The following is an 11,844-nucleotide window of genomic DNA, read 5'->3' as shown; positions in this document are numbered from 1 at the left end:
GGATCTGCCCATAGACACTTCTACAATGGACTCATACAGTATGGGACCATTTTCATCTGGCTTCTCTCACTTACCATGTTTTTGTGTCTCACTCATGTTATAGCATATATCAGTACTTCATTCCTTTTTATGGCTGAATAATATTCCATTGTGTGGATATACCACATTTAATTTATCCAGTTGTCAGTTGATGGACATTTGGGTGTTTCCACCTTTTGACTATTGTGAACAGTGCTGCTATGAACATTCTCATACGCGTTTTTGTTTGAAAACCTGTTTTCAATACTTGAGGTACATACCTAGGATTGGAATTGCTGGGTCATGATCCTTTTCATCTTTAAGTCAGATCAAGTTACTTTTCTGCTCAAAACCCTCCAACGGGTTCCCACCCCAGAATAAAAACAAAAGTCTTTACCATTCCCTATAAGGTAGATCTTACAACCTCTCTGAACTCACTTATTACTTGCCTGTTGGCCCCAACACACCAGCCTCCTACCGGTCTACATGGTGATGCTCCACCTTGGGCTCCTGCACTTGACTGTTATACCTGGAATGCTTGCTCTTCCCTCCTCTGACATCCTTTGGATCTCTAACCATATAATGACCCTATTTAAAATGGAGCTCCTGTCACCTTTATCCCGGTTTATTGTTCTTCACCTGGCCTAATAAATATTCATTTGGTTTTGTTGTTATTGTTTTTGTCTGTTTCCCCCAAATGAATGGTAGCTCCATGGGAGCAGAACTTTTGTTGTTGTTTAAAGATTTATTTATTTATTTGAGAGAGCGAGAATGAGAGAGAGAGAGTACATGAGATGGGGGAGGGTTAGAGGGAGAAGCAGGCTCCTCGCTGAGCAGGGAGCCCGATGTGGGACTTGATCCCAGCACTCCAGGATCATGACCTGAGCCGAAGGCAGTCGCTTAACCAACTGAGCCACCCAGGCGCCCAGAACTTTTGTTTTATCCACTGACATTCCAGGACCTAGAACAGAGCTTGCACTGGCTAATAACGACTAGCACTTACATGAACACCTGAGCTGCCAGAGGGGTGCTTTTATAAGAAGATATCATCTCTGTTGTCTCCAATTACAGCAAGGAACATTAGTTCAATCTGTATGCATATATCAGGTTAAAAAAAAAAGTTCAACACAAAGTAAATTAGGCATCACACCCGAACAGAAGTATTCTATACATATTCATTCAAATAATCTTGACGAGAGCCTATGGGTTAACTTAACTCACAGGCTTCTTGTAAAGAGGTTAAGTGAGTTGCCCAAGGCTTATAACTAGCAAATGACCGAGCGAGGAGCTTAAACCCAGCAAAGTGCTTGCCCTGAAGCACTATACTATATGATCTTTCTATTTGAATGCATTGGATGAATGAACACACAAAAATAGAAGCCTCAAAGATCCAAATTTTCATTTCAAAAATCAAGATGGACTTAAAACACTTGCTGTGGTCTGGGTTATTAAAATATATTTTCTTCCACAGCTAAGAAAGAGATTTGAGTTGTGGCAGGACAGTTACTAAAGTAACAGAGTTGACTTTTGGGGGTATGGATACATATGGGGGTCTGAATTGCAATCCACACCCAAGAGCATGAGAACTAAGATAACTTTATTTTCCTAGAATGGAACTTAATTCCTATGTCAAAGTCCCCTGTCACTGGGGTCTAATCTTGGCTAATGTTAAAACAGCTAGTGCAAGTTTCAGGAGACTCACTGCCAAAGCCTGGAATATTGTCTTTTGGCTGTTCCAGCAATCCTTGCACACAGATACTCACTTAGACACTTCCCCTGTCTGCCTGTCCCCTTTGGGCCTGGAGGGCATTAGACATTCATCCGGGCCATTTATGGTGCCCTACCACCCTGTCTACCCAAGGCACATCACTTAGCCACCTCCCTCTGGAGTCTTGCCATCTCCTTGCCCAAGCCCCTCCTCCTGCCTAAAGGAATGTTTTACTAGTCTTCAGAAGAAATCCTTCTTTCTTTCTAAGTTGTGCTGATTTCTTTCCAGTGTCACTCCCTCCATGATTTCTTTCACTCCGTGGCAAATACAATACAAAAATACATAAAAACTCAAAGAAGGTACCAGCAGGCCATCTCCTCCTATCCTACCTACTCTGAGGAAGGAAACCCAGGGACTAGCTACTAGAGTAGGGAGAGGGAGAGCAGAATGCTGGGAGAAAAATAAGGAGGATAATATTTCCAAAGCAGTATCTCCAGCCGACATACTACTGAGCACACACTATGGGCCAGTCATTGCTCTGGGTACCAGGGATATAGAGATGAACAAAATCTACATAGAGTATGTATTAGTTTTCTATTGCTGCTATAACAAATTCCCACAAGCTTAGTGGCTTAAAATAACAAAAATGTATCATATTATAATTCTGAAGATCAGCAGTCCGAAGTGGTTCTCACTAGGCTAAAATCAAGGTATATCGTCAGAACTGCATTCCTGTGGAAGCTCTAGGGGAAAATCTGTGTTTGTCATGCTTTTTCCAGCTTCTAGAGGCTGCCACAATCCCTGGATCATGGCCCTTATAACTCTGAGCTCTGCTTCTTTATTATATCTCCTTCTCTGATTCTGACTCTCTTTTCTCTTTTCCTTGTAAGGGCCCTTATTACATTTAGGGTCCACCCTAATAATCCAAGATAATCTCCTCATTTTAAAATCCTTGATTTAATCACATCAGCAAAGTCCCTTTTGCTTTGTAAGGTAACATATTCACAGGTCCTAGGAATTGGGACATCTCTGGAAAGCCGTTATTCTGCCTGCAATAGGGGTTTAGAGTCTGGAGTTGCTGTGCTAGGTGCGATTATAGGAGAAATGTGGGGCTGTAGGAGAGGTTCCAGGGATGCCAGATTGGGAGTTCAGGAAATGCTTCTCTGTTTAGGTTGGGACCTGGAGGATGAATAAGAGAGATTTGGGAGAAATGGGAAGAGGAGGCTACAGAAGGAGGGATCCAGACAAAGTTTAGAGCAAAGGCTCAAAGATGATAGAAAATGAAGTCGATCTTTGAAGCTGTGAGTTGTTGAGCAAGGCTGCAAGGTAGGGGTCAGGTGTTCAAAGGCCTGATAACCCGCTGGGATGTCTAGGCTTTATCCTAAGGGCAAAGGGCAGTTGAGGCGAGATGACTGGCATTTTGGAGAAGTCCCTCATGGCTGCTATGCCAGTATAGATGGGAATGGGCAGGACTGGTGGTGGAGAGAACAGTTAGGAGGTGGTTACAATAATCCAGAGACAGACGATGGGGGTGGGGGCCTGCAGACAAGTGGAGAGAGTCTAGAGAGATTTAGATTTAGGACTGTCCGGGCTTGGTGATTGATTGGATGTTGGGTGAAGGCATAAGGAAGAAGCAGGAGACCAGGATGACTCCCAGGTTTCTGACTGGAACCACGAGGGGGAGAAGGAGGAGGCTTGGGGAAGAAGACTAGGGGTTCCATTTTGAACATGCTGACTTGTGGGTACCTGTGGGAGATCCAAGTGGAGATGCCTGGGAAGCAGTTGGCTACAGCTATGTTATTGGGTTCATGTGAAGATTAAATGAAATGTCCACGGAATGCATTTAGCCCAGTGGCTGGCACATAGTACATGCTTGGTAAATGTGAGGGATTAGTATTATTAACTTTATATTCAGTTCTGGGCTGTGCTTCAGTAAACCATGCCCTGAGAGCCATTGGGGGCAGAGGATGGGGACAAAAGGAAGGCAAATAAATGAGGGGAGAGCAGGGAAAATGGTGATTCTGCAGCTGCATGCACGTCCATGCTCTCATTCTGAGTCCCATTGATTAAGAGAGAAAAGGTAGACAGTTTGCCCACTGAAGTTGGGGCATCAATTAGCATTAACCAAATACAGAGAAAACAAAACTACCCTGAGCGCACAATGTTCCCTGGAGGAGTCGGGGGGGAAACTCGGGCTGAGCACTAAGATGAACTCCAGGCTGGTTGGCTTTTAATGGGAAGCTGGGTCGGGGGGAGGGACGGGGCAGGCCTTTCTCAGCAGCATCAGCAACTGCAGGAATGAGTTGATTCTTCTCTTAGCTCTGATTTCAACCTAGTATTGTCATCAAAGAGAGCTCTGTCTGCACATCTGGGCACACAGACACTTGTAAGAAGGAGACAATTTCTCCTGGTGGTTTAATATTCATACTTGCCCTTCAGAGAGAGAAATTAATTAGTACTTGCCCCTCAGGGAGAGGAATTAATTTTTCTGGGCAAAAGTACCGTTTGGTACAAGGAAAAACTATGATTTATGAGGCACCAGAGGCCATTTATTTCCTTTAAGTATAATCATTATGAACGTAGCAACTTCGTAAGGGAAAAATGGAATTCAAGGAACATTAACCTCTAAATAGTTACAGCATTTCAAATTCCTGGCCTGTCTTCATTGTCACTAGGATAACTTTGGAAGTTGTGAGCACGAGGTCAGGCAATGCAATGAGAAATATCCAGAATCCAGTTGGTTGTTGTTTTCGTGGATTTTATGTGTTGTTGGACTCCAAGACTGGAAAAATATTCAAAGAATGAAGGACTCTACTGAGTTTAAAGGTCTTTAAAACTAGAGCAGAGACATTTAAATATCTCAAGAATCAAAGAAATGCAAAATCCAGTCAAGTGAAGTAGCAGACTGGGAGGTGTGCAGACTTCTGTGAGTAGAGAGAACTGTTGGGAATTGTGACTTGGATCCAGGGCAGACTGAGATACAGGACCACAGATAGAGCTCAGCGACTCCCTTCTGTCCAGTGGACAGTTTTGTAGTCAGCATCCAGACTCCATCAGCCCTACCAAAGGTAACGCCCAAAACGCCTGGGATAATGAAATTGTTTCTTCGGAGGGAAAGTCTTCCTTAATTCTGAAACCTGGAGGATTTTTTATACAGAAGCATAGAGATGGCAAGAGAATAAAACAACAACAACAAAAAAAAATGTTAACATTTTTGTGTTAAGACATCAGTATATGTTTGAGACTTCCAGTGTAATATTTAAGAGAACTTGGTCTGTTAGAGTTGGCAGGTCGGCTTTGCAATTTTATTTTAAGGTGCTGCGTGAATAGATCTTGCCAGGGTATCCAATCCCTGTTAAACAGAGATCGTAGCAAGAGATATCTTTGTCCGCTTTCATTTTCAAGAAGAATTGCTTGGGTCCTTCTACGCTAAGGATGGTTTGGGTTTTGCATTTAATTTTTTTAGAACTTTTTATTATGGAAATTTTCAACATGCACAAAGGTAGACAGAAAAGGATACTAAATCTCCCTGTACTCAACACCCAATCTCAACAATTTTTAACATTTTTCTATTCTTGTTTTATTTACCGACTACTGCAAACATTCTTTTCTCTTCCTCGTCTTCAAGGATGATAAGGCAGACTCGAGTACTTTTTTAACTGGGGTAAAATCAATGAGATGTATAGATTTTTAAGAGAAAAATTTGATGATTTTTGATAAATGTATACAACTAAGTAATCAAAACCCCGGTCAAGATACAGAACATTTCCATCACTCTTGAAAATTCCCTTATGCCCTCTTCCAGATAATCTCCTCTCTCCATAGACAACCACTGTTCTGGTTTCTATCACCATCGAGTTATTTTGCCTTTTCTTGAACTTCATATAAAAGGAATCATTCAGTATGTTCTCTTTTGTGTCTGGTTTCTTTCATTCAAACTGCTTTTGAGATTCATCCAGATCATTGCATTGTTTAGTCATTCATTCCTTTTTATTGCTGACTAGTACTCCGTTATATGAATTTGCCACAATTTATTTATTCGTTTTCCTGCCGATGGACATTTGAGTTATTTCTAATTTTTAACTATTGTGATTATAGGTGATATAAACATTCTGGCATAATTCTTATTGATGACATGTTTTCATTTCTTTTTTTTTTAAAGATTTTTTAAAATTTTTATTATTTATTTGACAGAGAGACAGTGAGAGAAGGAACACAAGCAGGGGGAATGGGAGAAGGGAGAAGCGGGCTTCTCGCTGAGCAGAGAGCCCGATGTGGGGCCCGATCCCAGGACCCTGGGATCATGACCTGAGCCGAAGCCAGACGCTTAACGACTGAGCCACTCAGGCGTCCCTATGTTTTCATTTCCCTTAGATACTAAGGGGTGGAATTGTTGGGTCATAGGATAGGTGTATATTTGACTTTATAAGGAACTGCCAAAAAATTTTCCAAAATGACTTTACCATTTTAAACTCTACTAGCAGTGTATGAGAATTCCAGATGTTCCACATCTCTGTCAGTATTTGGCGTTGTTAGTCTTTTTCATTGTTGCCATTCTAGCAAATGTGAAATGGCATCTCAATTGTTTGAGATTAATTTGCAAGTGTAAGTATGTGAGTGAGTGTGTGTGTGTGTGTGTGAAGAAATTCTTCCTGCCAAATTTTTAAGTATGACCAAGGAAAATGATAGACTATTAAGGCAGTTGGATTTATGAAGATAATTATTTTTCCTGTTAAATAGAAAACTGTTAATAGTTTCTACAAATTACATCTTCCATTTCTAGAATAAGTTTCTTATTACCATAATGGACAATTCTTTTAATATGTGTTTATTCTAACTGCCACAACTTGATATACAGCTTTTGCATCTTTTCCCATGTAAAATTAGTTGAAATTATTTCGTGGTAGGGGGAGCAGGGTCAAGGTGGAGCTGTGTCCTTCTCAGATTTAAGGATCAAAACCAAATTCAATTCATATAATAGCCTCAGTTAACAGGTCCACCCCTAGTATTTTGGAAGAATTTGTGTAATAAAAAGGATTATTTATGGTGCCGTAGGAAGAGCAGTGACTTGGATGCAAACAGAAAACCTCCAAGTATCAGCTGGCTGCTCACCAGCCTTACGACCTGGCAAATTACGTCTCTCTCTGCTTCAGCGTCTCCCTCATCACAGAGCAAAGGGATGGATAGAGGACAGATGTCTGGTGAATTCTGATGGCAAGATTGACGACTTGAGATAAAATTTTCTGTGAAATGTGAGGAGCAACCACGGGTATACTTCAGGCTCAATATCTCCTGACACATAGAACTGCTGGACATTCATCTTTGAACACGGTATTAAGTTTCCCACAACTGAGTGGCTTAAAACAACAGAAATTTATCTCACAGTTCAGGAGGCCAGAAGTCTGAAATGAAGGTGCTGGAAGGACTGGGTCTTTCTTGAAGGCTCAGAAGGAGAATCTGTTCATGCCTCTCTCCTAGCTTCTCGTGGATGCCAGCAATGCTTGATGTCCTTTGGTTTGTCATCACTCCAATCTCTGTTGTCTTCATGTGACATTCTCCCTTGTGTCTCTCTCTCTCAGTCTCTCCATCTTTTCTTCTTTTTTTTCCTTCTCCTCTTCTTATAAGGACACAAATTCTATTGGACTAAGGACCCACCCTACTCCAGTATAACCTCATCTTAAATTTTACATCCACCATGAAGCTATTTCCAGATAAAATCACATTCTGAGGTTCCAAGGAGGACATGACTTTTGGGGGGACACTATCCAAGCCAATAACACCCCTATATTGACACATCTTTGAAAACGCAATTTCAAGTTATAAAACATAAGCCTCATTAGATGCATGCCCTTTGCAGACAGTGTGATACACTTAGAAGACCTAGATTCCAGTTACTGTCCTGCCTGGAGCTGAATGACCTAGGAAAATCTACTTTACCTTTCTGTGCCTCATCTGGAGAATGAAGTCAGGAGAGGTGCCCTCTGAAGTCTCTTTTAATGTAGCCATTCACAAGGTTTGGGGACCCAATCAAGTTGCTTGCATGTGGGGAAATGTGGGAAAGAACCATCAGGAAACCATGCCAGAGGATGGGAGAGGATAAAATGGACACAAACAGGTGGCACTGCTGGGGAACAGCCCAGCATCACCGTAAATCTTGGTGGATGGGTGGCAGGTGCAGTCCTATTCCAGGGTGCCTAGGCTGCAGGTACCCAGAAAGCAGCTCTAAAGGTGTTACCTGCTAATTCTCACCTTTCAAAGCCTCTGGCCTCTGGGATTGCTTTCGGCTGGAGCTTTTATATAGGATATTCAGGCGGTTCTTCTGAGCTGGTTTCTCATTAAACAATGGAGTTTATTACCACATAAATTAAAGACCTTGGTACACATTTTGGGAAATGTGGACTGATGCCCTCCAGCAGGAATCAAGAGAACAGATTCCATTTACTAAAAGATACCAGGCATTGTGATAAGGACCCTCCACAGCTTCTTTCATTTAGTCCCTCGAAAAACTCTTTGAACATGTGTGCCAGTGAATCAATGTATTGCCGCTTAGCTCCAAACTCACCCTTCAGTACATGCTTTGCAATGACTGACCGGACTCTGAGCATTTCTTCTTCACATCGACCACTATGTGAAGCTCCATCAGCAGAGGACAATGAAGGAGCGTGATAGCAGGAAATTTTTCTTCCTGGTTGTGGTGTGCTCTTCAGCTTCTGCTTGTTCCTGCTGCTCCATGCATTACCCCCCTCCCTGTGTGGGGAGTCATCCAGGGGTGCCCTGCTCCACCCAGTGTACCCAGTCCCTCAGCAGCCTCACAGCCCTGCCCAGAGCCCACTGACTACTTTGCTGTGTCTTTCCTGCTGCAAGCTCTTCAGGACTCCACTCAGGCTCCCTAGCTCCCCCATGCACCTGCCCTCCAGCTTTGGCTTGTCTGCACCCTGGAGGATCGTTTCTCATGGCCCTCCCAACATCAACACCACAAATCCTAGGCCAAGTGTCACCTGCCAGGAAGCAGACTCCCAACACCCTACTTCCCTTTGCCCACCCACCTGGGCTCACCTGTCCCTGGGCTGCTTCCTTCTGCCTAGCCCCTGTATACCAGCTCTAGGCCAAACAACCCAGCAAACGTCTCTGCCATCTGGTGAGCTACAACCTCCAACCATGTCTGAACCCCAGCTTCAGGGAAGGCCTCCCCACCCCAAGACTGTCCTTCCCTTGGGTACCTTCCCTCAGCTCTGGTATACCCTTTAGAATTCTCTTCACATCTTTCTAGTTATTGACTTCTCCAAGCTTAATACTTCTTTAGATTAAACCACCTCTGCTTAAATCACTGTGTGGTTTCTGCCTCCTGCTTGGACCCAGACAGATACAGGCAAGTACCACTATTATTTCCTTTTGACAGATAAGAGAATGTGATGAGCAGGGACGAAATGACTTCCTTGGATCATAGGAGGAATGCAGCAAAGCTAGACCCAAACCCAGGCCTATTGGTTCCAAAGCCTTTGATTTTCACCACTTTGCTGAACTAACTAGGGGTCGGTGTAAAGACATCACATGGGACAGAGAGAGGGGCTTCCCTCCCCCTCAGCCCTCCTTTCCCATGCTTTTAGGTCCTGGGTATTCAGATTAAAACAAGGGCCAAAACTGAAAAAAAAAAAAAAAAAAGAGGCTGGCTCCTAGAGGAAGGTTTTCAACAGTGAAGAATGTCAATGGTCATCACAAACTAATGGCCAACATAAACATGAAGAAAAAGAAAAAAGAAAAAAATTCTATTTAAAAATCACTTTCACGCATATTACATATGGTCAATATTCTGTTCCAAATGCATTTATTATGAGGCTTATATTTGATTTTTGCCAATTTCCCCAGCTTTGTCTTATCTGCTAAAATACCTCATTTTCTTAGAGAGAGAACTAAAATCCCAGTTTGGGGTCTTGCTTGTATTCATATTTGGCTCAGAGCAGTCAGATTTCAGGATGATGTATGTCCCATCAGCTCTCAGGGGCGCTGGTCCCCACTGGGGCGCTCAGAGGCAACATGTAACAGCTTCCATATTCCTGGAAATGAGGCCCCAGGCTGCTCTCACAGTTTCTCCCTTGGGGATCACAACGATGTGAGTCCTAATTAGCCTCAAAATAACAAACCCCAATATTAATGATCTTCCTTGAGGGTTGTTTTGGTCTTCCAACTTCAGTAGGGAAAAAAATGTCCAGTGGGAGGATTAACCATTTCCTGCTGATGAGACGTGGTAAACTCTGACCTGTGAGTTAGGATCCCTAGATTTGAGTCCTGGCTTTGCCACTCATTCTGTGGCCCTTTGAGTTGCTGTAAATAAGAGGACTGGATTCTAAGCTTCCTTCCAATTCTATGGTCCTTTGATCCTCAGACTCCTTTCAACTCTCTTTAGTTGTAGCAAGTGAAACCCCAGCAGCTCCCATCACTGATTGCTCACAGTGCACCTGGCAAATCGCTAAATGCCTTAAATGCATTATCTCATTTGATTCTCGCTATAAACCTATGAGGTAGGGGCACCTGGGTGGCTCAGTCGGTTAAGCATCTGCCTTTGGCTCAGGTCATGATCCCGGGGTCCTGGGACTGAGCTCCACATCGGTTTCTCTGCTCAGTGGGGAGTCTGTTTCTCCCTCTCTCTCTAATAAATAAAATCTTTAAAAATAAATAAATAAACTTATGAGGTGAACACAATTATTATCCACATTTTACAGGTTCAGAGGGATTCGAGCGTGGAAGTAATAAAGTCATAGCCACGAGTCCTCTCCCCAGATGGGTCACTGACTTTTTTCCCAACCTAATGAATATGCTCCAAATAGGGTCCAGCAGAAGAAATGTGAAGGTAGATCCATCGTTGATTAAAAAAAAAAAAAAAAAAAAGTCAGCACCAAGACTCCATTAGCTAATGGAGGATAAGGCAGTGGGAGGAAGTAGTCAGGCGGGTGGTAAGAGCTGAAGTGGAGGGAAAGAGACTAAATAGCACAGCCGGGTCCTTTACGCACATGGTCTAGTTAAATCCTTACAGCAACCATATGAAGTGAGCTTGTTGTTCCCATTATGCAGATGAAGAAAATGAGGTTCAGAGAGGTGAAGTAACTCATATACACTTGTATACACCACCAGCCAGCAGCAAAGCCGTGTTCGGAACGTGTTTTGTTTCATTCCTCTATCACCCTACAGTGGGACGATGGTTGGTAGCCAGCGATTTCAGGCCTGAGCAACCATACATAGATTTATCAAGGCCAAAGCTGTGTCAACTGACAATGAAATAACTGGTCCATTTGGTGCAAAGGAAGCAAAAAAAATGTTTCTTTAAGAAGTCAGTCCTTCCTCGACATTGGCTGAGCTGAGATCTCCTGCATCCGAGGCCCAGCACCCCTGCAGGAGCTCTTTCTGGACAAGGGCTGCTGTGCCCAGGAGGGAGGAAACAGGCCTGTGACTATCCTGGCGGGGCTGACTGTAGGTTGGGCCCCAGTGAGGCTTTAGACTAGGCTTGTGGGAGGAAGCAGAGGAATGCGGTGTGAGGCAGGCACAAGGCCTGCATACACCATGCCATCTTCAAAACAGAAGGAAGAGGAGTATTGTTCTATTTGTCTTTTGACCCCATCTTTGAAGGCCAGATGCTTATGAAGAACCAAAGCAGAGCCCTCCTGGAAAAAGGTAATAACTGACTGAGTACAAACACACTTTATGCTGGTAAGCTGGCTCTCCAGAAAACAAACGAACAAAACAGTCCTGCTTTGTAGCACTTGCCGGTTTCTATGGTATAAATACTCCCAACCCAAGCGACTCATGTTTTAACAACTGTCTTGCAAAATGTTAATCTTTATTTTTTCTTTTTTTAGTGGGCTCCGCACCCAGCATGGAGCCCAGCTTGGGGCTCAAACTCATGATCCTGAGATCAAGACCTGAGCTGAGATCAAGAGTCGGACGCTTACCCAACGGAGCCACCCAGGTGCCCCAACAAAATTCTAAATATTTAATAACCGGCTCACAAGCCAGTGGAAGCCAGCTTTATACACCCCTGGGTAACCAGATCTGAGGGTGTGCCATCTTAAGAAAGTAATCTTTTTGGATAACGGCCTAGGGCCCTCCTTCCCCACTATGGCTTT

Source organism: Eumetopias jubatus, unplaced genomic scaffold (assembly GCF_037043125.1).
Source record: "Eumetopias jubatus isolate StellerSeaLion01/CBP00866 unplaced genomic scaffold, mEumJub1_p1.0 scaffold_13, whole genome shotgun sequence".
Classification (NCBI taxonomy): Eukaryota; Metazoa; Chordata; class Mammalia; order Carnivora; family Otariidae; genus Eumetopias; species Eumetopias jubatus.
The sequence above is the reverse complement of the archived record's forward strand: the minus strand, read 5'-3'. Positions refer to the sequence as shown.